Genomic DNA, 24,049 nt, shown 5'->3' with positions numbered 1-24,049 from the left:
ATTGTCACAGGTTTGTTTAATCCATGAGAGAGTGTCACAGAGATATTGAAGGAATTGAGATGGCAGACCCTTGAAGATAGACGTAAACTGTCCCTTGAAAGTCTGTTAACAAAGTTTCGAGAACTGGTTTTATATGATTACTCTACGTATCGTTCACACAGGGGTTCGTGAGGATAAGATTAGAATAATTACTGCACACACAAAGCACTCAAACAATCATTCTACCCGCGCTCCACACGCGAATGGAACAGGAAGAAAACTTAATAACAGGTGCAATTGGACGTATGCTCTGCCGTACACCTCATGGTGGTTCACATTACATTACTACATTTTCCATAAATCATGATTGCGACATTCTGTAATGATGTGGAACATGTCAGTTTAACCTAAGTTTTATTAGACTTTTTTTATAGTTACTACTTTATGTCTTAAAATTCATCTGTAGAGTAGAAGGAATTGTCATTCAGAATTTTTTTAATTTGTTTTTAAATATTGGTTGGCTATCAGTCATTTGACAAATGACCAAAGATTTTTGTGACAGCATAGTTCACCGTCACCCCCTTTTGTGCAGAGTATAGATGCAGATGGCCACAATTTGAAATGCACTGTGGAATGTTTTGATGCCGTGGGAGATAACATGTGAACTGACCTTTAACGAAGTATAAAAATCCGCTTTCATTGTTGTTATTACATTTTAAATGTTTTGTATGCGACACGGAATTTAAAAGGACGATGAACGAGGCCATCGATCTGCAAGCAATATCTTTGGGTTGACAGCTAGCGAATAGCAAGTGACAGCGGAGTCTGTGTAGTGTTGCAAAACATGTAATTGTCAGGGAATGGAAGTTATGGACAAGAGGAAAAGGAATAAATGAAGGTTTCTGATTTGAACCTTTTTGGTACTGCATTGTTTTGTTTTTAAATTTCAGGGTCATCAATGAGAGCGGGAAGGCACTACTGAAAACAAAGGGTTAAAAAAATTTTGTGACACGAGTTTTATTTTACGTGTTATATCTGCAGATTGCAAGTGAGAGATGGATGATAATACTGTAATTATCATTAGTTACTTGTAGTTACTTACGCCAGTGTATTAGGACCTAGAGGAGGGTTTCATAATATAATTATCGCGAGCTTAAAAAATTGTATTTCGTTATTAATATATCTTGAGTTGAAATAGAGATTCGTATTTTTGTTTGCGTGGACTGTGATAAGAGGGGAACGCTGTATCTGTTTGATGGTATAATTACTGGCCAGTTATTCATGCTGAAAGGTTATAATAAACAGCTCCTTCTTTCACCGGAATTGATTGGGGTGGGGAGAGAGATTTGCCATAGAGCTTTTTATTGGGTAAGACTGAATTCCCTTCTCTAATTTTGCGATATAACATACTCAAACAGTAATGCAGTTTTTTTGCTATGACAGTTGTAAATAGACGAGTCCATTCCTTTGCTAATCCCCTTATGCAAAAGTATTCAAATCTATTTAGAAGTGTTCCGTCGTTTACCATGTTGAAAGCAGTAATTGTCTAAAACTATACCTGCTATTTGCTGTTTTTAGTCAATGGCTTTTATAACAGTGGTTATGCATTCACTGTCTCAGTTTATTTCTTACTTTGAAACCATGTTGGGAACAGGCTAATACTCCATTTTTGTTTATAAAAGTTATTAACTTATTGTACTTTCTTTCCAGCATTTTTGAAAACAGGATGTTAATGCAAGGGGCAATGGTTTATCACTTTATCTTTGTCACCAGCTTTGAATATTTTAATAACTTTGGATGTTTTTAGCTGATGAGGGAAGATGCCTGTTTCAAATGAGCAGTTACATGCATGAGTGAGGGGACTCAATAATGTATTGGACAGACAGTTGTAAGATTTGGCTGGGCATGCTGTCAACTGCTGCTGATTATGTTGATTTTAGTTATGTAACAGGCCGGACTGCTTGCTCCTTGTTTACAGATCCACAAACACTGATAATTTGCAGCTGTTGATCTGATTTTCTGCTGGCTTCTGATTTCCAACAAAATTAGTTTTCAGTAAATTTTCAGCTATTCCAGTGAAGTAGCTGTTGAATAGATGTGCTATTTTGCTTGATTCAGTAATTACTTTATTTCTTTGTGTAACAAGACAATTTCTTGCCTGGTTCCGTATTTATGATGTCCCACATTGCTTTTACTTTACTTGTAGAATTTTTATATGCCTGTCAGTCATTCATCATTCTTTTTGTCTGTTTTATAACCTTTTGCAAAATTTTTGTGTTAGTTTTGTAGTGGGCGTGCATATCTGCTGTGACATTATTTTCCTTGCAGATTTGGTGCAGTTCTTTTTCTGGCAAGAAATTCTAATCCCCTTAGTAATCCAGCCATTGTCTCTTTTATTCTTTCTGTATTTACTGTTTTTAGAAGAAAGGCTGTATCAAAGTGCTTTATCAGTTTTTGTAGAAATATTTTGAATTTTGTATTCAGACATCGTTTTTCATAGACATGAGGCCAATCTTCATTGTGAACCCTCTCTAGAAGTTCATTTGTCATTGAACTTCATAATCAGTTTGTTGAATCAGACCTATATCTACTGTTATTGAATGCAATTTACATTGTGTGTATTCCATAGAAAGCGTAATTTGTGATTCACAGTAGATCAACAGTTGTACTAAGTATTTCGCCAACAGTGGGGAGATTTCTCTACTGCTTGTTGCAAGTTTTCAGTCCCCTTTCAAGCAAAAGGTAATTGGTTCATGTTTTGAAAGGTTGTGCTCAAATTTTAGTCTCATTTTGTTCCTTTGTAAATTCTGTTCTATTGAGTCATTTGTTTTTCATGCTATCCATTCTTGACTCTTATGCTCTTTGGAGTTGTTTATCCCCTTTCCCGGAGGCAGGCTACATGTTCGCAGAGTACATTCCCCCCCCACATCTTTGTACTATGCTTTCTAAGTGTAGCTGTTTTTGCATATGCTCATGTGAATCCAGTTGGTGATTTCAGTATTAGTGAATCAACAAAGTATTTGTTGCACTTCTAATACAATCTCTCCACATAAAATTAAAAGAAACTATTCTTCTGACATTACTTTATAGTGTTAGGGGTGGAATTTACATTGAAAGTTGTTAAATAGTGCTGGGTTTCTACATTGGTTTCTTTCTTAACATTCATGACCTCAAAATATTTTTTGTTGATTGATTTTTGTTTGTTTGATAAATTGTAGAAATGGTGTAATTTAAAACTATAGATTGATGTTTAATTTATTCTTTATCATGTGACTAGTTTTGGTCAAAGAACATTATCCAGCACAGAACTTTGCTAACAGAATGTTTTGTATGTAAAAAAATACAGATGTAAAAAAAACACAATTTCAAAATATAATATTTATAAATAATCCAGAATGAGATTTTTCACTCTGCAGCAGAGTGTGCGCTGATATGAAACTTACTGGTCGGCGTGAGTTGTGCTTGGTTAGCTCAGTTGGTAGAGCACCTGCCGTCCGTGAAAGGCAAAGGTCCCGAGTTCGAGTCTCCGTCCAGCACACAGTTTTAATCTGGCCAGGAAGTTTTATAAATAATGTTAAGTTGTGCAGTAGTTAGTGGACCTTCCGTGACTTACGTATGTCCTCTCACTGTTTTTTTCTTTCCTGACCCACCGATGCATTGATGTCCCCTAATAGTATATTAGCAGGTCTGTCAGGGATAGCAGATATCAGCTCAAATTCTTCATTGAAGGCTCAAACTTTTGACGATTGTCTCCACTGCTGTTATTGACTGGGACATGCATACTTACTTTTGGGAACTGGAAGTCTGTAACTGTTTTTGAAATCCTTTTGTCAATTATGATATATGTTCCCGCCTACAATCCCTAATGGCTGCAGCGATTTCCAGCAACCACCAAGGCACTGTCTTCCGCCAGGGGCAACTTGAGGAACCAGGAACTGTTGATTTATCCAACTGGGGCCCGCTCCTGAATTTTATACACAACTTTTTGTCGCTCCTCACCTTCAGAGTTCGAGTTGGTGCTTTACACACTTCCTCCTGTATTCAAGAGAATAGGGTCCTGCAGGGCTCTGTACTGAGCGTCCCACTCTCTTTAGTGGTCATTAGCGGTCTCACAGCAGCTGTGGGGTCCTCATTATTGCCCTTCTTATATGCTGACAACATTTGTATTTCATTTTGCTCATCTATTGGTGGGGATGAACGTCGACACAGGGAGCCCTGCGGAAAGTGCAATCGTGGGCCCTCACCCACAGCTTACAGTTTTCAGCCTCCAAGACTTGCATCATACACTTCTGTCGCCATTGTACAGTTCTCAACTTTATCTTGATGATCATCTTGTTAATGTAGTAGACTCTTATTGCTTTTTAGGATTGGTTTTTGATGTCCGCTTGACATGGCTTCCCCATCTTCGTCAGGTTAAGCAAATGTGCTGACAGCACCTTAACATTCTTCGATGCCTGAGTAACACCGACTGGAGTGCAAATTGCACTACACTGTTGCAGCTATACAAAGCCCTTGTACAGTCCAGTCTAGACTATGGGAGCATGGCATACACTTCAGCATTGCCCTCAGCATGGCAGATGCTGGCCCCTATACACCACTGTGGGGTTTGACTTGCAAAGGGAGTGTTCCAAATGAGCCCTGTGAGCAGCCTACTCGTGGAAGCTGGCGTTCCTCCATTGCAGATCAGGCGATAACTGCTGCACACATTCGCAGCGTGCCTGACTGTCAAAATTACCATCTCCTTTTCCCTAACACGACAATCCATCTCCTGCAATGGCAGCCCAGATTGGGGATTACAATTCTAGTCCTTGCCCAGTCCCTTCTCAATGAGCTCTAGTCTTTTCCTGTCCTCTGGGTTCACTCACATACACCACCATGGCGTTTACCTCTACCACAGCTTCATCTAGACCTCTCACAGGTTGCAAAAGACTCGGTTCACTCTGCGGCCCTCCACAGCCTGTTTCTCTCTACTCTTGTCTCATCCCAGGGTTCAGAGGTAGTTTACATGGATGGCTTGATGGTTAATGGCTATGTCGGGTTTGCTTATGCTCATGCAGGACATACTCACTTGCACTCCTTGCCTAATAGCTGTAGTGTTTTCACTGCAGAGCTAGTAGCCATCTCTTGCGATCTTGAGCATATCTGTTCCTGCGCAGGGGAGCTCTTCCTCATTTGTCGCGACTCCTTGAGTGCCTTAAAACCTCTCAACCAGTGCTGCCCTTGCCCATCCTTTGGTAATGGCCATCCAAGAGTCTGTTTGAGGACATAAACAATGTGGACGGTCAGTGGTCTTCGTATGGGCTGTGGGACACATTGGAATCCTGGGAAATGAACTTGCTGACAGGCTAACCAAACAGACTACTCATAAACCGGGTCCAAAGATCCACAATAAAATTGGAAATTTCATTTGACTTGTTTAGTGCAATGAAGTGCATGAACCCATATTTAGCTCCATCACAGAGTACCAGAAATTTCGCTTGACCTATGTAGCTCATCTACATCTATGTGATTACTCTGCTATTCACAATAATGTGCCTGGCAGAGGGTTCAATGAACCACCTTCAAGCTGTCTCTCTACTGTTCGACTCTTGAATTGCGCACAGGAGAAATGAGCACTTAAATTTTTCTGTGTGTTCCCTGATTTCTCTTATCTTGATGATCATTTCTCCCTATGTAGGTGAGTCCCAGCAGAATGTTTTCGCAGTCGGAGGAGAAAACTGGTGATTGAAATTTCATGAGAAGTTCCCGTCACAACAAAAAACGCCCTTGTTTTAATGATTACCACTCCAATTCACGTATCATGTCTATGGCACTATCTCCCCTATTTTGCGATAATACAAAACCAGCTGCCCTTCTTTTTACTTTTTCGATGTCATCCGTCAGTCCTACTAGATGCTGATCCCACACCACACACCAATACTACAGAATAGGGCAGACAAGCGTGGTGTAAGCAGTCTCTTTAGCAGACGTGTTGCACCTTCTAAGTGTTCTTCCAATGAATCACAGTCTTTGATTTGCTGTACCCACAACATTATCGATGTGATCATTCAAATTTAGGTTATTTGTAATTGTAATCCCTAAATATTTAGTTGAATTTACAGCCTTCATATTGGTGTGACTTATTGCTTAATTGAAATTTAGTGGATTTCTTTTAGTACTCATGTGAATAATTTCACCATTTTCTTTATTGAGGGTCAATTGCCACTTTTCGCACCATACAGATATTTTATCTAAATAAGTTTTGCAATTCGTTTTTAATCATCTGATGACTTTACAAGACAGTAAATGACAGCATCATCTGCAAACAATCTAAGAAAGCTACTGAGATTGTCTCCTACATCTTTAATATAGATCACGAACAATAGAGGGCCTATAACTCTTCCTTGGGGAATGTCAGATATTACTTATGTTTTTTCATCTATTACTACAAACTGTGACCTTTCTGACAGAAAATCACAAATCCAGTCACACAACTGAGGCAATATTCCATAGGCACACAGCTTTGTTAGAAGATGCTTGTGAGGAACGGTGTCAAAAGCCTTCTGGAAATCCAAAAATATGGAATGAATTTGACATCCCCTGTTGGATGCACTCAATACTTCATGAGTATAAAGAGCTAACTGTGTTTCACAAGAACTACGTTTTCTGAATCCCTGCTGACTGTGTGTCTTCAAGGTACTTCATAATGTTCGAATACAGTATATGTTCCAAAACCTTACAGCAAATCAACGTTCATGATATGAGCCTGTAATTCGACGGATTACTCCTACTTCCCTTTTTGGGTATTAGTGTGACTTGAGCAATTTTCCATTCTCAAATGAAGTCTATGATACCTATCACTCAAAGTCTACCATACCACAGAATCGCACACAGCTCGACAAATCTCCAAAACTTACTCATATAACTAATATCGAAACTCCAACCTTACCAAAGTATGTAAAACAAACTTGTTGATACCTGCCAATCACAGTTGAACATCATTACCAACAGCTAACAACAGCCTAAAAATTCATAAAAACTGCATTAACATCTATTTCTATGTACAAGAAATGCACAATTATGCACCTTAACCATAAAAAAGACACTTACCAACCAAAGTCAGTTGACACACGAATCTAGTGATAGAAAAAACAATGTCATGAACTCAATCTCTCAGATGGCCAGCCTAAACTTCTTAAATGAGGAACCTCTCCACATAGAAGACCCTACATTTGCGTCTTGCCAACAACACGACGTTATACTGGTTGGTGGCCTGAGATGCGGCAACTTTCCTCAATCATCATATCCATAAATAAAAAATAGAAGAAAAAGAAACGTAAAAGTAAATCTCCAACTATAAACAATACACTGCAGCAATAACCCCAACCATGAAAATGAATCTATTACCCATAACTGCCAACTTGAAAGTAACTCACTTGCAAATTACCAGAATACTACTATCACAAACAGCACTCAAAAGAGCTCAGTAAATGACTAACATCTTACTCGGTTGACAAACATAAACATCCCACACTAGAGAGCACCACGGCATACTCAAACATGCCCTCTACAAAGAAGGTCCATTTCAAAAAACATCACACACACCGTGGCGTCGCACCACACAGTTAGGTAACTGGTCAAAGTGGACGCACATTATCACAAACTTTGGTTGATGCATGAGAGACAAAAATTCTCTTTTTTTCTGTTGTGCTCTAAGCTAATAAAATTTATCGACATCTTGGGTTGTCGGGTGTTCTGCCGGATATCAGCATCGTAGTTGCACGATATTTCGGTCACGTAGCTCGTGACTTTCATCAGGTGCGACCTGAGACTGCTCCTCTGGACCAGAGACATGGAGATGGAAAACGAGCCTCTGACGGACTGCCAGGCGCACCAGACCGAAGATGGAACACCCAGAAGTGGGACTGGTGGGCGCGGACCGCAGAGGGAACACCTAGAACAGCAGCGGACGGAAAACGGAGCAGCAACGCTCCAGCAGGTCGCAGGGAATGGGCGCGGACCACAGAGGAAGCGCCTGCAGCCGTTGGTGGAGGGGGAAGGCAATAGGCATAAATACTGGACCAGGTCCACTCGAGGAGCAGTCTCAGGTCGCACCTGATGAAGGTCACAAGCTACGTGACAGAAATATCGTGCAAGTACGATGCTGATATCCGGCAGAACTCCCGACAACCCAAGATGTCATTAGATTGCCAGGAAAGCCTGAAAAGTTAATAAAATTTAATTAATTAATTTATTAAATGATAATACACACAAATCAGAATTTTACCCTTCAGAAATGTGTTGCTTATAAATAATCTGAAAGGCAAGAGAAATGAATGAGCATTATTTGCATTCCACAGAATTATTTGCAAAAATAAAATAATGAATTTTTCACATTATGGTAGTGTGTACACTGGTTTCAAACTGGCTACCATTTCTATCCAGGACAGCTATGTATATGTATATAGTACTTTTCCTGCAAAATGTCAGTTGTCCAGTTTCAAGTCTCAAATAACAAGTGTTTCAATCTGTCAGGAAGTTTGAAGTATAAACACCATGATGCTGAAAATATGTTAACTTACACGTAATTTCTCATTCTGTTTTATTTGTAAAGACTTGTGCTTATAGTCTTCTTCTTCTTCTTCCTCCTCCTCCTCACAGTGTTAGACATTTGCCAGTCATATTCTTTAGTTTGGTGCCTCTGTTGTCTGTGTTTAGTTGCTATCTGATATCTCCACCTTTTTCTTGGAGTACCTATTGATCTTTTCCCTATTGGTTGAGAATTCATTACTATTTTAGACATTCCATTTTCATTCATTATTATGACTTGATCTCTCCAGTCATTTCTTTGCTCCCTGATCTGTTCATTTATGCTTTTTAACTCCAAAGTTCTTGTCTGATTGTCCCGTATCAAATCAGATAAACAATAGCCAGCTGTTATTTTCATAAAAACTCCATTGTTGCGGCTAGTATTTTTCGTTGATACCCAGCTATTATTGTCAAAGTATTCCAGCCATAACTTTAGGTGGTATTGCCATTGTTTTGTAGACCTTCACTATGGTTTCTTTCCTCACATTTTTATCCAGTGTTCTGTATATGGTTCCATTAATAGAACTGAATCTTTCAAATTTTTTGCTATCTCTTTTTCATTTGCGAAGGACGTGGTATTTTCCAAGACATTGGATTCGTTCACTTGCTCTATTTTCTATTCGTTTATTGCAGTTTTGCTTGGAACTGTGTCTTGACCCTTAAAAGCTATGACTTTTATTTTTAAGTTTAGCACTTGCCAGTAATATTTAATTTATGAATGGGTTTTTGAAGGCTGTCCTTGCTGTCAGCTGTAAGAAGCGGGTAATCAGTAAAGACTGTTGGATACTTCTGCTGGATAGAGTAATGGATTTAAAATTCTTACTTCTTTCGACGATTGTCTCCACATATTGTAAATGTGCAGTAGATATCGAAAGCGTTGGAGACAAGCTGCATCTCTGTGGTAAGCTTAAATTTGTCGCTACTTTTAACATTCTCTTTTCTGGTAATGGCAATTTTAGAACCTTATTGCATTTGTTGGATTGCTCTTAGTAAGTGGTGTGGTGTCTCTCTTCTGTTTACTAGTTCCTGCAGTGTTCTCCTATTTACACTGCCAAAGGCTTCCACATAGTCAGTAGGTAGCAAATGTGTTTCTCTATTATATTGCGCATGCTTTTCAATTATTTTTCTGATTACATGTGTTGCCCGAATGGCAGCCGCCCCCTCTGAGCTCAGTTTGCTCCTTTAATAAACTATTCCCAAAAATTGCAGCGAGTTTTCGTGTTACTATCTTGAAAAACATCTTGGTCCAAGGTTGTGTAATGAAATACTATAATTGTCGCAGTATTTTCCTCTCCCCTTTCTTAAGTATATTTGTTACTGTGACTAATTTCCAGCTGTTTGGAATTTCCATCATAGTCCAGCGTTTGTTGAAGAAGAGAAGTAACAGATTTCATAAGAGGAGAGACAAACTTCATCAATTCAGTGTGCGTGTTGCTGTATCCTGATGTCTACCTGTTTTTCACTTTTTGTAGCACATCCTCTAATTCTGTCACCTCTTCCATTTGCTTCGTACTCTTTTGTCCAAAGCTTTTTATAGAAATCTAACCATTGTAACTTACTTATCACTTAAACATTCATATTTTTTATCTTTATTAAAGTACTTCATTACATTGTATGAAAACTCTTGCCTTCTATGAATAGAATTTTCTACTGTCGAACTGACCTGCTGTGACTTTACCCTAATTCACATGTGCTAATATGCCTCCGGTAGCTGTGCCTCAGTCGAGTCTGTCATAGGTAGGCTATTTTACATTATGTGTTCCACACCAGATTTACAGTTGAAAACACTTCAGTTGCACTTTGACATTAAATAGCTGTTTAAGGCCAGCTTGAGTCTCAATTATCGTAATTTATGTGCAGATAAATGGTTGGTCACATACTACATTCTGTTGATGTCCCATAATATGATTGTTCGAGTGCAGTAACTTTACATAGACATACTGATTCACAATAATTTACATGTGGTGAGTAAATCCTTAAGACATTTTCACAAATCACTTTCCTTGGAATATAACAGTCAACTTGGTACATAGACAATGTGTACAGTAAGTATAATTTGGAAATAGTGTGGTTCACAGTCCAATACTATTGTCAGAGATTGCAGAATGCATTGTTCAAGATAACTCAGTTCATGAAATTAATTGAGAGTTCACAGTCAATAATTGAAAAATAGTCACTCTATAAACTCTCTAACATGGAATTTACATAAAACTCTGCCCAACGTGATTTATGCTAACTTGTCTACCTACATTGTGCAGTAATTTTGAGCACAGATCTTGCTCATATTATGACCTTGCGCACACTGACTAAAATGGCTTCCAGCAGTCTCTCTTTTGTAGGATTACAGTAATTAAAACTGAAGTTTCTGTTGTTGTTTGCTGGAGTTTTTTAAGTGACAATTAAAAATTTACATTCCTAATTAACTGAATAGTGGAGAGAGTTTCTTCTGAATGTGAACTTTTAGATACAACAATAACTTCTATCGAATTGTGCTGTCTAGCGTGCCAAAATATGGGATTCTACTTCAGTAACAATGTTTTAGTTAAGAATGCTAATTAATCTGAAACTAAAGGTGTGCAAATGTTACTGCCATATCTTCGACATTGGCTGTACAATTGCTTCACTCATTTGTATATATTTTTGATCTACTTTATCAGGTCATTAGTTATTGGGTATATGTTTACATATGAATTATTATAAAAAGTTAAATGTTACTGGTATTTGTAATTAGCATGGTTTTGAGGTAAACCAATTACACTTATGAGTTCTGATTAACCAGAAGAATCTAATCGATCTTAAAGAAGACATGTTAAGTTGCAGACAGGTACAATTAAAAGACACTTACATAAAGTTTTCAGTCACAGCCTTCATCAGCAAAAGAGAAAAACACACCATTCATAAACACAAACACACGTCATTCACACATGACAACGAACTCCAGTATGTCGGGCCAGAATGCAACTATCACAGGGGATGCAAGCAGCAATCTGGAGAGGGGGGGGCGTGGAGATTGTAGTGTATGGGTGCAGAGAGACACTCTCCCTGTTGGCACTCTAGTCTCTGCAAACTCGACCAAACAGCGTTACGGCGTTCCTCTCTCTCTCTCTCTCTCTCTCTCTCTCTCTCTCTCTCTCTCTCTCTCCCCCCCCCCCCCACCCATGCACTACAATCCCTTCCCCTTTTCTCCCCCTCCCACCCCCCCAAAAGCTTTATGTAAGTGTGCTTTAGTTGTACCTGTCTGCAACTTAATGTGTGTTCGTTACAGTAAGTAACAATCTATCTTTTCCTATATTGTTGATATTCCTACCTGAAGTTTCCATCGTTCAGTGAATAATAATAATAATAATAATAATAATAACATAATAATAATAACCAGACATAACGTCTGAGAAAGGAAAGAAATAATAGTGATAATTGGGTAACTGTGATTTAATAGTGAAGATTTTGGGTACTGTGCACAGACCATATAAATAATGCTGTAGAAAGTATTTGCAAAATCAAATTTAAAAAAAAAAATTTTGGGGAAAATAAAAACATAATGGGGAGAAATACACCTGCTTTGTTACATCATTGAATTGCTTCACTCCTGTTGTTAGTTATTTTTGTATTCATCTTTACTTTATCTTGTCTGGTTTTGTAATAGTTTGTGATATACAACTTTTTTCTTTTAAGGAATCTTTCTGAATCATCGTTCTAGTATATTAATGTATTTTAATTTCTTGGACTTCTTCCTTTGATTTCTACAACTAGTGACTGCTTGAGCAGTTTTTGCTGTTATAGTTCTGATGTTACCCCACTCTTATTGCAAATCTCTCTCTTATTGTGTACTTATGTTTATACAGTCATTTCTCATATAATTTTCTGAGGAGGGTTTTTTTTTTTTGTAAGCAGGTAGGGTTTCTGCTGCTTTTTGGTCGTACAAAATTTTATTCGGAAATCCTTTGGTCATGGAATGGCTGACTGTGTGTCACTACACTCTTATTGGTTAACTACTACTTACCAGATTCGTGAGAGCTCTATTTCACAAATATGTAGATTAAAACCACCCAAGTCCAGTTTCTTCATTATAATTAGTTATCTGCTATAGCTCTGACTTTGGTGCATTATCCATCTTGATTTGCATCTTTTACCTAAAGAGCTCTTACTTTCTCCCAGTGATGTAACATACCCCCAGTTGTTTTAGTTTTGCGAGGCTAGCAAAATGCAGTTGGCCTGGGAAATATCTACAAGACTGACTTTGCAAACTGCCCATCACAGAAACTGATGGAAACTGTGATTTCGATGCACCAGTCAGTTGTTGTCACACCTCTGTGCATGCATGTCCTCTGTTTGCTCTGTACCAAGTACTTCACTGAATCATTATGTGTGAGTTAATGAGAGGAACAGTTGTGTTTTGTCACCAGCTAAATACGACACAAAATGATGGTCGTGATAAAATGGCATGTGTTTGTTGTTGAGTGTTATGCGCAAAAAACAGCGTTCGTGCGAATGTGTGCAGAACTGTTTGTGCGAGCGTTTAAGACTGGAAGTGTTTTGGCAAAACCTCTAGCAAAGTCTGCAATGTAAATCTTGGTGAAAAAGTGACACAAAACAGGCTCTGTAATGAATAAAAACCACAACCATCCAAAAAGTTTGAACATCTTAAACTGTGAATGCTAACTTGTCTCTTCAGAAACATTTAACCCATATGTGGATCAACTCACAGAAGATGAACAACTGTACGGATAGTTTCAGCTAGACGAATCAACGGCACAAATTACGATGACAACCTTGTCACGAGCATGTGAGTTGTTTGGAAAAGAGTGAACTTTCAGCAGAATCACTGCAATCTCCTGGGTACCTTGATCATGTGATCTCCCTGTGATTGTTGGGTGTGAGGTTAACTGAAAAGTCAGCTGTACTCAAATAATCCACGCACTACAAGAGCTAGCAAAACACTGAAAACACAGTCACTACTGTCTCTCGGGTAGAGCTGCTAAGCGCACCTCAGTTTAGTAAAGTGAGCAAAGCAGTGCATCGACGTCAATGGTAGCATCCTCTATGATGTTCATTAACAAGGGACAACTTTGTGTCAGTCTTATTATAAACATTTTATTGGGCCATTTTTATTTTGCCCACCATGTATATCTTTTAAAAATGTTTTACATTCTCGAGCCTTAATGTTTTTACCATGCTTTTTATATACCTCTCATTTTCTTCTAGAAGTTTCCTCTTTCCTTCTTAACATTACCAATGTTGCATCTTAGTTCTTGCAAGCAGTTGCTTCTGTATGTGTTTCTGTGTACTGCTGTTGTTGATTCTTTTGTTGAAGAACATTTTGTGTGATGAGGCGGCATAGAGTCTTTCAGTTTGATTGTTTCAAGTATATTGTATATGCCATTCATATGAAATCTGATAAAAGTAATATATTAATTGTCAACTGAGTGAGGTGCTGCAGTGGTTAGCACATTGGAACCGCATTCAGGAAGACGACCGTGCAAACTCACGCCCACCCATCACGATTTAGGTTTGCCATGATTTCCCTAAATCGCTTCAGGCAAATCCTGGGATGATTCCTTTGAAAGGGCTCAGCTGACTTCCTTCCTCATCCTTATCTAATGCTATGGGACAGATGACCTTGCTGTTTAGTACCCTCCCCCAAACCAACCAGCCAACCTATCTTTACTGTCTTGGAACTCAGAAACAGGCACGTCTCTCTTGGCCTGTGCATTTTCAAACAGAGAAAATTAATTCATAACTCAGTGTTTTACAATGTTAGGTTGTACTGCAACCAATATTATTCTGTTTGCCTGGCTCCTGTAGTTGCCTTTAGAAATCTATAACAACTTGAACAGAAGACAGTTGTGACATCCTTAAAAAAAATTCATAGGGAGCGTTATTAAGTGCAGGCAGTGTGATCTGACTAATCTTGTGGAAGAACTCCCAGCTAAACTTGAGGTTGCGGTTCCACTGACTTATACCAGAGAAATATTGTGGGAATGTTCTGATCTTTGTAATTCTAGTACATGAACTAATTGCAAGGGTTTCCAATCATACTGTTTAAATGATGCTTTAACAGATTTTAATGGCAGAGCAGTACTATAGCGCATGGGTTGACGTTCCATTGAGTAAGTAGCTAACATCGCAAATATACAGGGTGTTCAGAAACAGTCTGAAAAGTTGTAAGGGTGTTGCATGGTATGTTGTGCTGAGAAATAAATGTGAGAGAAAAAATTCAACACATCACACCATTTCTGATTTAATTAGCGTTGATGTTAGCCAGTCAGGCCATTGTGCGCACAAATTCAAGTGACCCACCAGAGGTGATGTCATCAAATATGTTTTTCATTTGGTTTCCTAAAACTCAACAAGCGAGTGATACAAAAATTGGATGCGGGACATTAGTAAGGATCAAACCCGAACCAGAGGCTGAGCAGCCTCGTGCAGTGACATGTACACTTTGAGAACGACTGACACTAATTATGCCTAGCGGGCTGGTTGAATTTGCACACACAATGACCTGATTGGTCAACTTCAGAGCTAATTAACTTGGACATTGTGCAGTCTATCGAATTTTCTCTTAACAATTATTTCTCAGCAAAACTTACCCTGTAACACCGTTACGAGGTTTTCAGACTGTTCCTGACCGCTTTGTACACTCCAGGAAAATATATTTGGAGCCAGCAATAAAACAGGAAATTCTTCAGTATGAAATGTGTCTGTCGTGCTTGTCAGTCTCCAGAATGTTCAGAAAGTAGAATTTTTTTTAGTTTATAAGTTAAAAGTGTGTTTTTATTATTCTAGAAGGTAAATAGTATTCAAAGATGCCTTAGAGACACTTTGAAGTTGGAAGCTAAATAGTCCAACAGTGCCCAATAAAAAACATTTGAATTTTTTACTATGGAGAACTGCAGCATATATGTCTACAAGAAACTAGAATTGTTGGTAAATGCAGTCGTTGCCATTGTAACATTGGAAATGGAAATGTCGTGTGGCTAGGGCCTCCCGTCGGGTAGACCGTTCACCTGGTGCAGGTCTTTCGATTTGACGCCACTCCGGCGACCTGCGCGTCGATGGGGATGAAATGATGATGATTAGGACTACACAATAACCAGTCCCTGATGGAGAAAATCTCCGACCCAGCCGGGAATCGCACCCGGGCCCTTAGGATTGACAGTCTGTCACGCTGACCACTCAGCTACCGGGGCGGACATTGTAACATTGCAACAACACAATATCAGAATTCCCACCAACCAGCTTTTATTCTGCTTCCACATGAAGGAATATACTAAGGCACTGAATGACACAGTAGACACTACACACACACACACACACACACACACACACACACACACACACACACACACACAGTCAGGCACTGTCTAACAGTGAAGTGTACATTTGGCACGTAAACATTAGAGATGCCGAGGACCTGGTGTGCCGGCTTGTATCGGGCTGTTTTGCACACGGTGCAGTGCTTCCTGCACCGTCTGTGCTGATGTGACGCGGCCTCTGTAGGCCAGCTGTGGAGACACACACTGTTTAATTGCTCGCGCTCACTGTATAGGGTTGCAGCATTCCTTCCCTGTGGAGAAAAGAAGTCTGTGTCATCACACGAGAACAGTCTGAAATGGTGTGACGGACACGTACAGCACCTACTCCTCCACAAGAGACCGTAAAGGAGCATTGGTGATGGAGGCACCCGATCCGTGTCCACCTCCGTGCAGGCACTCGGCAACAGAGAGGGCAGAAAGACGGGAGAGGCAGTGATGGTGATGTGCCATTGAGATGGAGGTGGCACCGTGCCAGTTACTCCGCCCGGTGATGGTCACACCTAGCACAGAGGTGGCGCAGGAGCCGGAGGTGCTTTCCCCGTGCTGCGGGAGCCATCAAGGTGAGCACTGGTGGCTGGCCGGGCTACGGCTGCCAACTGGAGTGAACCTAGAAGGGCTCAAGAACTTGTTAAGGGCTTCCGTGGGAGGAGATTGCATGATATATTTTTCATCTTAGTTTTGAAAGTACAGACCATCTGCTCTGCCACACCATTAGACTGTGTATGAAATGGATGGTTTGGGGGGTGGAGGGGGACGAGGTGGCATAAATTGCCTTGTTTGTCACAAGGGTATATGGCAATCCTTCCAAGCAAAAAAATCTTTGTGAGAGCTGTGATCGTAGCTACTGTGGATGCGAACGGGCAGTGAAACACGTGAGGAAATTTTGAGAAAATGTCAACTACTACAAGCCAAAAGGAGTTAAGGAAGGGGCCTGCAAAATCAGCACAAATATAGTGCCAGGGCCGCTGGAGCTTCATTGGGAAAGAGAGGCCCGTGCTGCTGCTAAATTGGTGGCACATATCGCACAGGCTGCCACAGGATGTGTGATCTCATTTACAATTCTTGACCAAAACATGTGGTCACGGGCCAGCAATTTCGTATGAGAAACACCCCATCGGTCCAGGTGGAGAAGGCACATGACGACGTGCCACAGTGCAGACGGGATCACAACACTTGGCATCGATTCTTCATTAGCGGACAGTAACACACCTTCAAGAATGGAGCGGCAGTGGCAGGGAGCATATAATAAATGTGCAAGAGATCTGATGCCCGACCTGGTGGTTTATGCAGTCAGTGGCGATGGACAAATTGAACATCCTGCCATAAGACTGGAGCAGCCGCGACAGTTTCCGAAATCCGAAAACTGGTAACAGGAAAACTACCCACAGTGTTTTGGGCTTTGACATCCACATGGAAACACAACAGTTCATCCTGATCAAATGCTGGATTGGGTTGCTGTTAAGTTTTACAACAGTTACCAATGGAGTAGATCATTCACTAGAGGAGATAGACATGACAACAAGCAAGGACATAAGTTGTTTGAATTTTGATTTTATTTGCTCCCATAAAGCTACATGGATTGGGCATCCACGTAAGAGATGGGGTCACCACTGATTTCATTGTGATGTGAGCCTTGAAAGTGAAAGTGACAGCGCACTCTAAGCTTCCAAAAGCAGGAAGGAAAATTCCGAGCAGAGCACATCCAGTTGTTGACACAGAACTTGATCCGATACCAGATGCACTTTGACAGAAATAGAGAATCCACAAATTTTCTGAAGACGTGTAACTCAAGTAAGGTATCAATTTGGCATCATCCACCAATAGAAAGGCCAAAATGCCAAACAACTGCTTTATACGCTGCTGGGGTAGAAAACTGTCCAATATGGGTATTTGTTGTTTGGTTTGACTCACCAACCAACGAGAGATGGGATAATGTTGGTGACCTCAGATACACAAATGTCTTAGAATTTAACATAGTCATTGCCAGACATGTGTCTAATTGCATTTTTTACATCTTGTCCATAACAAGTACCTCAATATAAAGTTCTTTTAGGGCTACAATCACATGGGAAACACTATTCACATCCATGTTCATGTCTGATGAAGGGGATAGATAGTTGCACACAGATGCAGTGTACATGTTTTTTTTCTAAAACAGTTGCACATTGCCCAACAGTTTGGGCATGCGGCGTGCTTGTGTTGAGCAAAACAATACGGGCATGATGAGAGAGGAGCACAGGGCCAGTGTTGTGATGATGTCTGCTGTTGCGGTTAGCATGTTGCTGCCCCCATGTGTCGCGAAGGCTACGGTTGCACGCTTGTGGTGTCATCTTCACCCTTTAAACTAACCGACAGTGGCCGAGGAGGAGAAGCAAGAGTGGCTACTTCACACCAAGCTTCTATCTGATTTCCTGCTTCCATAGATACACTATGTGGTCAAAAGTATCCGGACACCTGGCTGAAAATGACTTAAAAGTTCATGGCATCCTCCATCGGTAATGTTGGAATTCAGTGTGTTGTTGGCCCACCCTTAGCCTTGATGACAGCTTCCACTCTCGCAGGCATACATTCAGTCAGGTGCTTGAAGGTTTCTTGGGGAATGGCAGCCCATTCTTCATGGAGTGGTGCTCTGAGGAGAGGTATCAATGTCGGTCAGTAAGGCCTGGCTCAAAGTCAGTGTTCCAAAACATCCCAAAGGTGTTCTATTTTTATTTATTTATTTTTGATTTACACATCAAGTTCCGTAGGACCAAATTGAAAAGCAAATCTCCAAGCTCATGGAACATGGCAGTACGTGAAATTACAACATAAAAGTAATAACGGATAAAAATAAATTGTTTATGAAACCGAAAAAAGTCAATCCATAACTTTAAGTAAATGCAATCAACAATACAACACGAATCAGCTTAATTTTTCAAGGAACCCACCGACAGGATAGAAGGAGCGACCCATGAGAAAACTCTTCAGTTCCGATTTGAAAGTGTGTGGATTACTACTACTATTTTTTAATTAAAGTTGTAGTTTATTGAAAATGGATGCAGCAGTATGCTGGACACCTTTCTAAAAGAGTTAGGGAAGTCCGATCCAAGTGCAGGTTTGATTTCTGCCGAGTATTAACTGAGTGAAAGCTGCATATTCTTGGGAATAAGCTAATATTGTTAACACGAAATGACTGTAAGGAATATATATATTGAGAGGCCAATGTCAAAATACCCAGAATCATGAACAGGGGTCGACAAGTGGTTCGTGAACTTACACCACTTATGTTCTGAACTGCCCATTTCTGACCCAAAAATATCCTTTTAGAATGGGAAGAGTTAACTTAAAATATAATACCATAGGACATAAGCAAATGAAAATAAGGATAGTAGATCATGTCAAACGATCACTCACTTCAGATACCGTTTGAATAGTAAAAATGGCAGCATTAAGTCTTTGAACAAGATACTGAATGTGGGCTTTCCATGACAGTTTACTATCTACCTGAACATCTACAAATTGGAACTGTTCAGTTTCACTAATCATATGCCTATTCTGTGAAATTAAAACATCAGGTTTAGTTGAATTGCGTGTTAGGAACTGTAAAAACGAGTCTTACTGTGATTTAGCGTTGGTTTATTTTCTACAAGCCATGAACTTGCGTCATGAACTGCCCTATTTAAAACCGAGCCAATGTTGCGCACAACATCCCTTACTACCTAGCTAGTGTCATCAGCAAACAGAACTATTTTAGAGTTACCCGTAATACTAGAGGGCATATCATTTATACAGGGTGTTACAAAAAGGTACGGCCAAACTTTCAGGAAACATTCCACACACACAAATAAAGAAAAGATGTTATGTGGACATGTGTCCGGAAATGCTTAATTTCCATGTTAGAGCTCATTTTAGTTTTGTCAGTATGTACTGTACTTCCTCGATTCACTGCCATGATTTCATACGGGATACTCTACCTGTGCTGCTAGAACATGTGCCTTTACAAGTACGACACAACATGGGGTTCATGCACGATGGAGCTCCTGCACATTTCAGTCGAAGTGTTCGTACGCTTCTGAACAACAGATTCGGTGACTGATGGATTGGTAGAGGCGGACCAATTCCATGACCTCCACGCTCTCCTGACCTCAACCCTCTTGACTTTCATTTATGGGGGCATTTGAAAGCTTGTGTCTACGCAACTCCGGTACCAAATGTAGAGACTCTTCGTGCTCGTATTGTGGACGGCTGTGATACAATACGCCATTCTCCAGGGCTGCATCAGTGCATCAGGGATTCCATGTTACGCAGGGTGGATGCATGTATCCTCGCTAACGGAGGACATTTTGAACATTTCCTGTAACGAAGTGTTTGAAGTCAAGCTGGTACATTCTGTTGCTGTGTGTTTCCATTCCATGATTAATGTGATTTGAAGAGAAGTAATAAAATGAGCTCTAACATGGAAAGTAAGCATTTCCGGACACATGTCCACATAACATATTTTCTTTCTTTGTGTGTGAGGAATGTTTCCTGAAAGTTTGGCTGTACCTTTTTGTAACACCCTGTATAAATAAGGAACAGGAGTGGCCCCAACACTGATCCCTGGGGCACCCCCCCCACTTGACTGTACCCCACTCGGACCTCACATCACAGCCGTTCTCAACGTTGTGAATAATGGCCATTTGCTGTCTGCTGCTAAAGTAAGAGGTGAACCAATTGTGAGCTACTCCTTGTATTCCACAATGGTCCAACTTATGGAGCAATATTTTGTGATCAACCCAGTCAAACACCTTAGTTAAATAAAAAAATATGCCTAGCATTCAAAACCTTTTGTTTAATCCATCCAGTACCTCACAGAGGAAAGAGAATACTGCATTTTCAGTTGTTAAACGACTTCTAAAGCCGAACTGTACATTTGATAACAAATCGTGTGATATAAAATGATATATTATTGTTACATAAATAGCGTTTTCAGTAACTTGACTAAACACTGATGGGATAGATTAGGTCTAAAATTGTCTACATTATCCCTTCCTCCATTTTTATAAAGCGTCTTTACTACTGAGTACTTTAATCTTTCAGCAAACAGACCATTCCTAAAGGAAAAATTACAAATAAGACTAAATAACATGTGCACCACAGTACTTTAATATTCTGCTAGGCCCTCCATCATATCCATGAGAGTCCGTGGTCTCCAGTGATTTAATTATTGACTCCTCTCCCCCTTGTCTGTATCACAGAGGAGTATTTCAGACATCAATCTCAGAAAGTAATTTGCCAAGAAAGTTATGCGATTCCCTGTAGAAACTTAATTTTTTATTTAATTCACCAATGCTGCTCAGAAAATAATTGTTAAATACTTTACATATATCTGATTTATCAGGAACAAATATTTTTATTACAAACTGACTTTATATCATCTACCTTGTGCTGCTGGCCAGACACTTCCTTCACTACTGACCATATGGTTTTAATTTTATCCTGTGACTTAGCTATTCTATTTGCATACCATACACTCTTTGCCTTACTGATAACATTTTTAGACACCTTACAATACTGTTTGTAATGGGCTATTGTATCTCGATTGTGACTACTTCCAACATTGTTATAATTCCCACTTTGTTCTACATGATATTCTTATCCCACTAGTCAGCCACACAGGCTGCCTATTACTGGTAGTACCCCTTTTACAACCTTCTAATGGAAAGCAACTCTCAAAGAGCATGAGAAATGTGTTAAGGAAGGCGTTACATTTATCATCTATGGTACCGGCACTATAAGCATCCTGCCATTCTTGTTCCTTGCCGAGGTTTAAAAAACTGTCTGTTGCTGTTGGATTAACTTTCCTACATAGTCTGTAATTATATGTGACATGTGTGAGTACAAAAGCCTTTTAGTGTTAAAATTTGTGCATCTTGGTCCGAAAGGCCATTCACCCTTTTACTAACAGAATGCCCATCTAGTAATGAAGAAAGAATAAAAACATTGTCTATGGCTGCACTACTGTTCCCCTGCACTCTAGTTGGAAAACACACAGTCTGCATCAGATTATATGAATTTAGGAGATCTACCAACATCCTTTTTCTTGCAACATCATATAAAAAAATTTATATTGAAGTCGCCACATATAACTAATTTCTGGTACTTCCCACAAAGTGAATCAAGAACCCTCTCTACTGTGAACAAAAGTGCTTTGAAGTCAGAGTTAGGGGACCTATAAACAATAACAATTAGAAGTTTAGTTTCACTGAATTCAACTGCCCCTGCACACCATTCAAATATCTGTTCAATGAAGTGTCATGATACATCTATGGACTCAAATGGAATACTGTTTTTTACGTACATAGCAACTCTCCCAACCCGCAAGGAACTCCAGCCATCTAATCTGTATCCTGGTAAAGGAAGCCTCTGAATTGTCAAATTATTTAAGTGGTGCTTCGATGTACCAATAATTTCAGAGTCAGCATCTTTAAACAGTTCACTAACTTTATCTCTAATACCTCTTATATTTTGATGAAATATACTAATTCCTTCTCCTCTGAGGGTTAGAGGAACTTCCTTTAAGCAGAACTACAGGAGTATTTCCATGAGTGATTCCACCACCACCCACTGCACTGTCACCTGTAAGCTTTGCCAGCCTCCCCTTCCCATACCTATTTAGATGCAGGCCATGCCTAGTGAAACCTGATCTGCTGATAGACCCGTGCCCTCTGCCATCAACACCCTCTCCAGCCCCATGATAATGCGCCTAACAGCCACATTAAGCTGATGAGGATTCAGGCCAGGACTCTGTGCAGGCCAGTCCATTACAGGGATGTTATTGTCATGTAACCACTCCGCCACAGGCCGTTCATTATGAACAGGTGCTCGTTCGTGTTGAAAGATGTTGTTGCCATCCTCAAATTGCTCTTCAACAGCAGTAAGCACAGGTGATGTTTCCATCGGATCGCTACATTGTGTACCATGATTCATCTCCACACAATGTTTTTCCACTGTTTAATTGTCCAATATTTATGCTCCTTACACTAAGCGAGGCTTCGTTTGGCATTTACTGCCATGATGTGTGGCTTATGACCAGCCGCTTGACCGTGAAATCCAAGTTTCCTCACCTCCCACCTAACTGTCATAATACTTGCAGTGGATCCTCATGCAGTTTGGAATTCCTGTGTGATGGTCTGGATAGATGTGTGCCTATTATACATTACAACCCTCTTCAACTGTGAGCGGTCTCTGTCAGTCGACAGACGAGGCCGGCCTGTACACTTTTGTGCTGTACGTGTCCCTTCATGTTTCCACTTCGCTACCATATCCGAAACAGTGGACCTAGGGATGTTTAGGAGTGTGGAAGTCTCATGTACAGACATATGACACCCAATCACGTTCGAAGTCCCTGAGTTCCGTGGAGCACCCCATTCTGCTCAATCATGGTATCTAATCACTACTGATGTTGCTGATATGGAGTATCTGGCAGTAGGTGGCAGCACAAAGCACCTAATATGAAAAACGTATGTTTTTGGGGGTGTCCAGACACTTTTGATCACATAGTGTACTTCAAAAGACTGGGAAATATTCAAAACCTCTGTGAGAAGGATTTTAATGTTATAAAGCACGTTCACAATCTTCTCTATCAGGGGCTAAGTGTATTGTAATATCAAGAACCATCAAATCAGTGTATGAGTCACACAGCTTCAGTGATGACTAGGCCGTTGCCATTCCACTGCCAAATCTCTGTACGACTGTTGTGGCCACTTCTGACAACAGTAGAAATCAAATGTGAACAGCAATAACATCTGTATGTGTACAGTAATAAGTAGATAGCAGCTGACAAATTGCATCAACAGTGAGACAGACAGATTCCTAAAGAGGAGCAAGCTGACACAAAAGGTGATAATCGCGATGAGAAATCCACAACAGAAAGAAAGTCTTACACACGTGGGGGTCAGTAACACTAAAAGGTTGGAAATGTTGCCAAAGGTATCTTTATATGCATCCCAATCTTCTGCAGAATCATTGTGCAGAGGAAACAGTGAGGGTTGCATCAATTGCAGTGAACCCTAGTGCGTCAACGAGGCTGCCAAATTGATTAGTGTCACGGAGAGTGCCTGCTGTCGGTTGGTGAGAGATTGCTGCTGTTCGACATGAGAGTGAAGAATTTACTCCACTGAAATGCCGGGCTTAGTGCCCCGTGAAACGAAACACGTGTAGTAGAATAC

The 24,049-nt window shown here is 40.1% G+C and overlaps 1 protein-coding gene across 5 annotated transcripts in view; it reads left to right on the top strand.

Annotated features, from left to right (window-relative positions):
* Positions 1 to 708: 708 nt before the first annotated feature.
* LOC124613209 overlaps positions 709 to 24,049 on the top strand; it is a 65,450-nt gene continuing 42,109 nt past the window's right edge. For 3 of the 5 annotated variants that reach the window (XM_047141883.1, XM_047141881.1, XM_047141880.1), the window contains exon 1: positions 712 to 877. The gene's annotated coding sequence lies outside the window, so the exon portion shown is untranslated. Of the gene's footprint in view, positions 878 to 24,049 lie in introns of all 5 variants that reach the window. The other 2 variants (XM_047141884.1, XM_047141882.1) reach the window with 1 other exon arrangement.

The sequence above is a fragment of the Schistocerca americana genome, chromosome 4 (genome assembly GCF_021461395.2).
Source record: "Schistocerca americana isolate TAMUIC-IGC-003095 chromosome 4, iqSchAmer2.1, whole genome shotgun sequence".
Lineage (NCBI taxonomy): Eukaryota > Metazoa > Arthropoda > Insecta > Orthoptera > Acrididae > Schistocerca > Schistocerca americana.
This window is presented reverse-complemented; position numbering and strand designations above follow the sequence as displayed.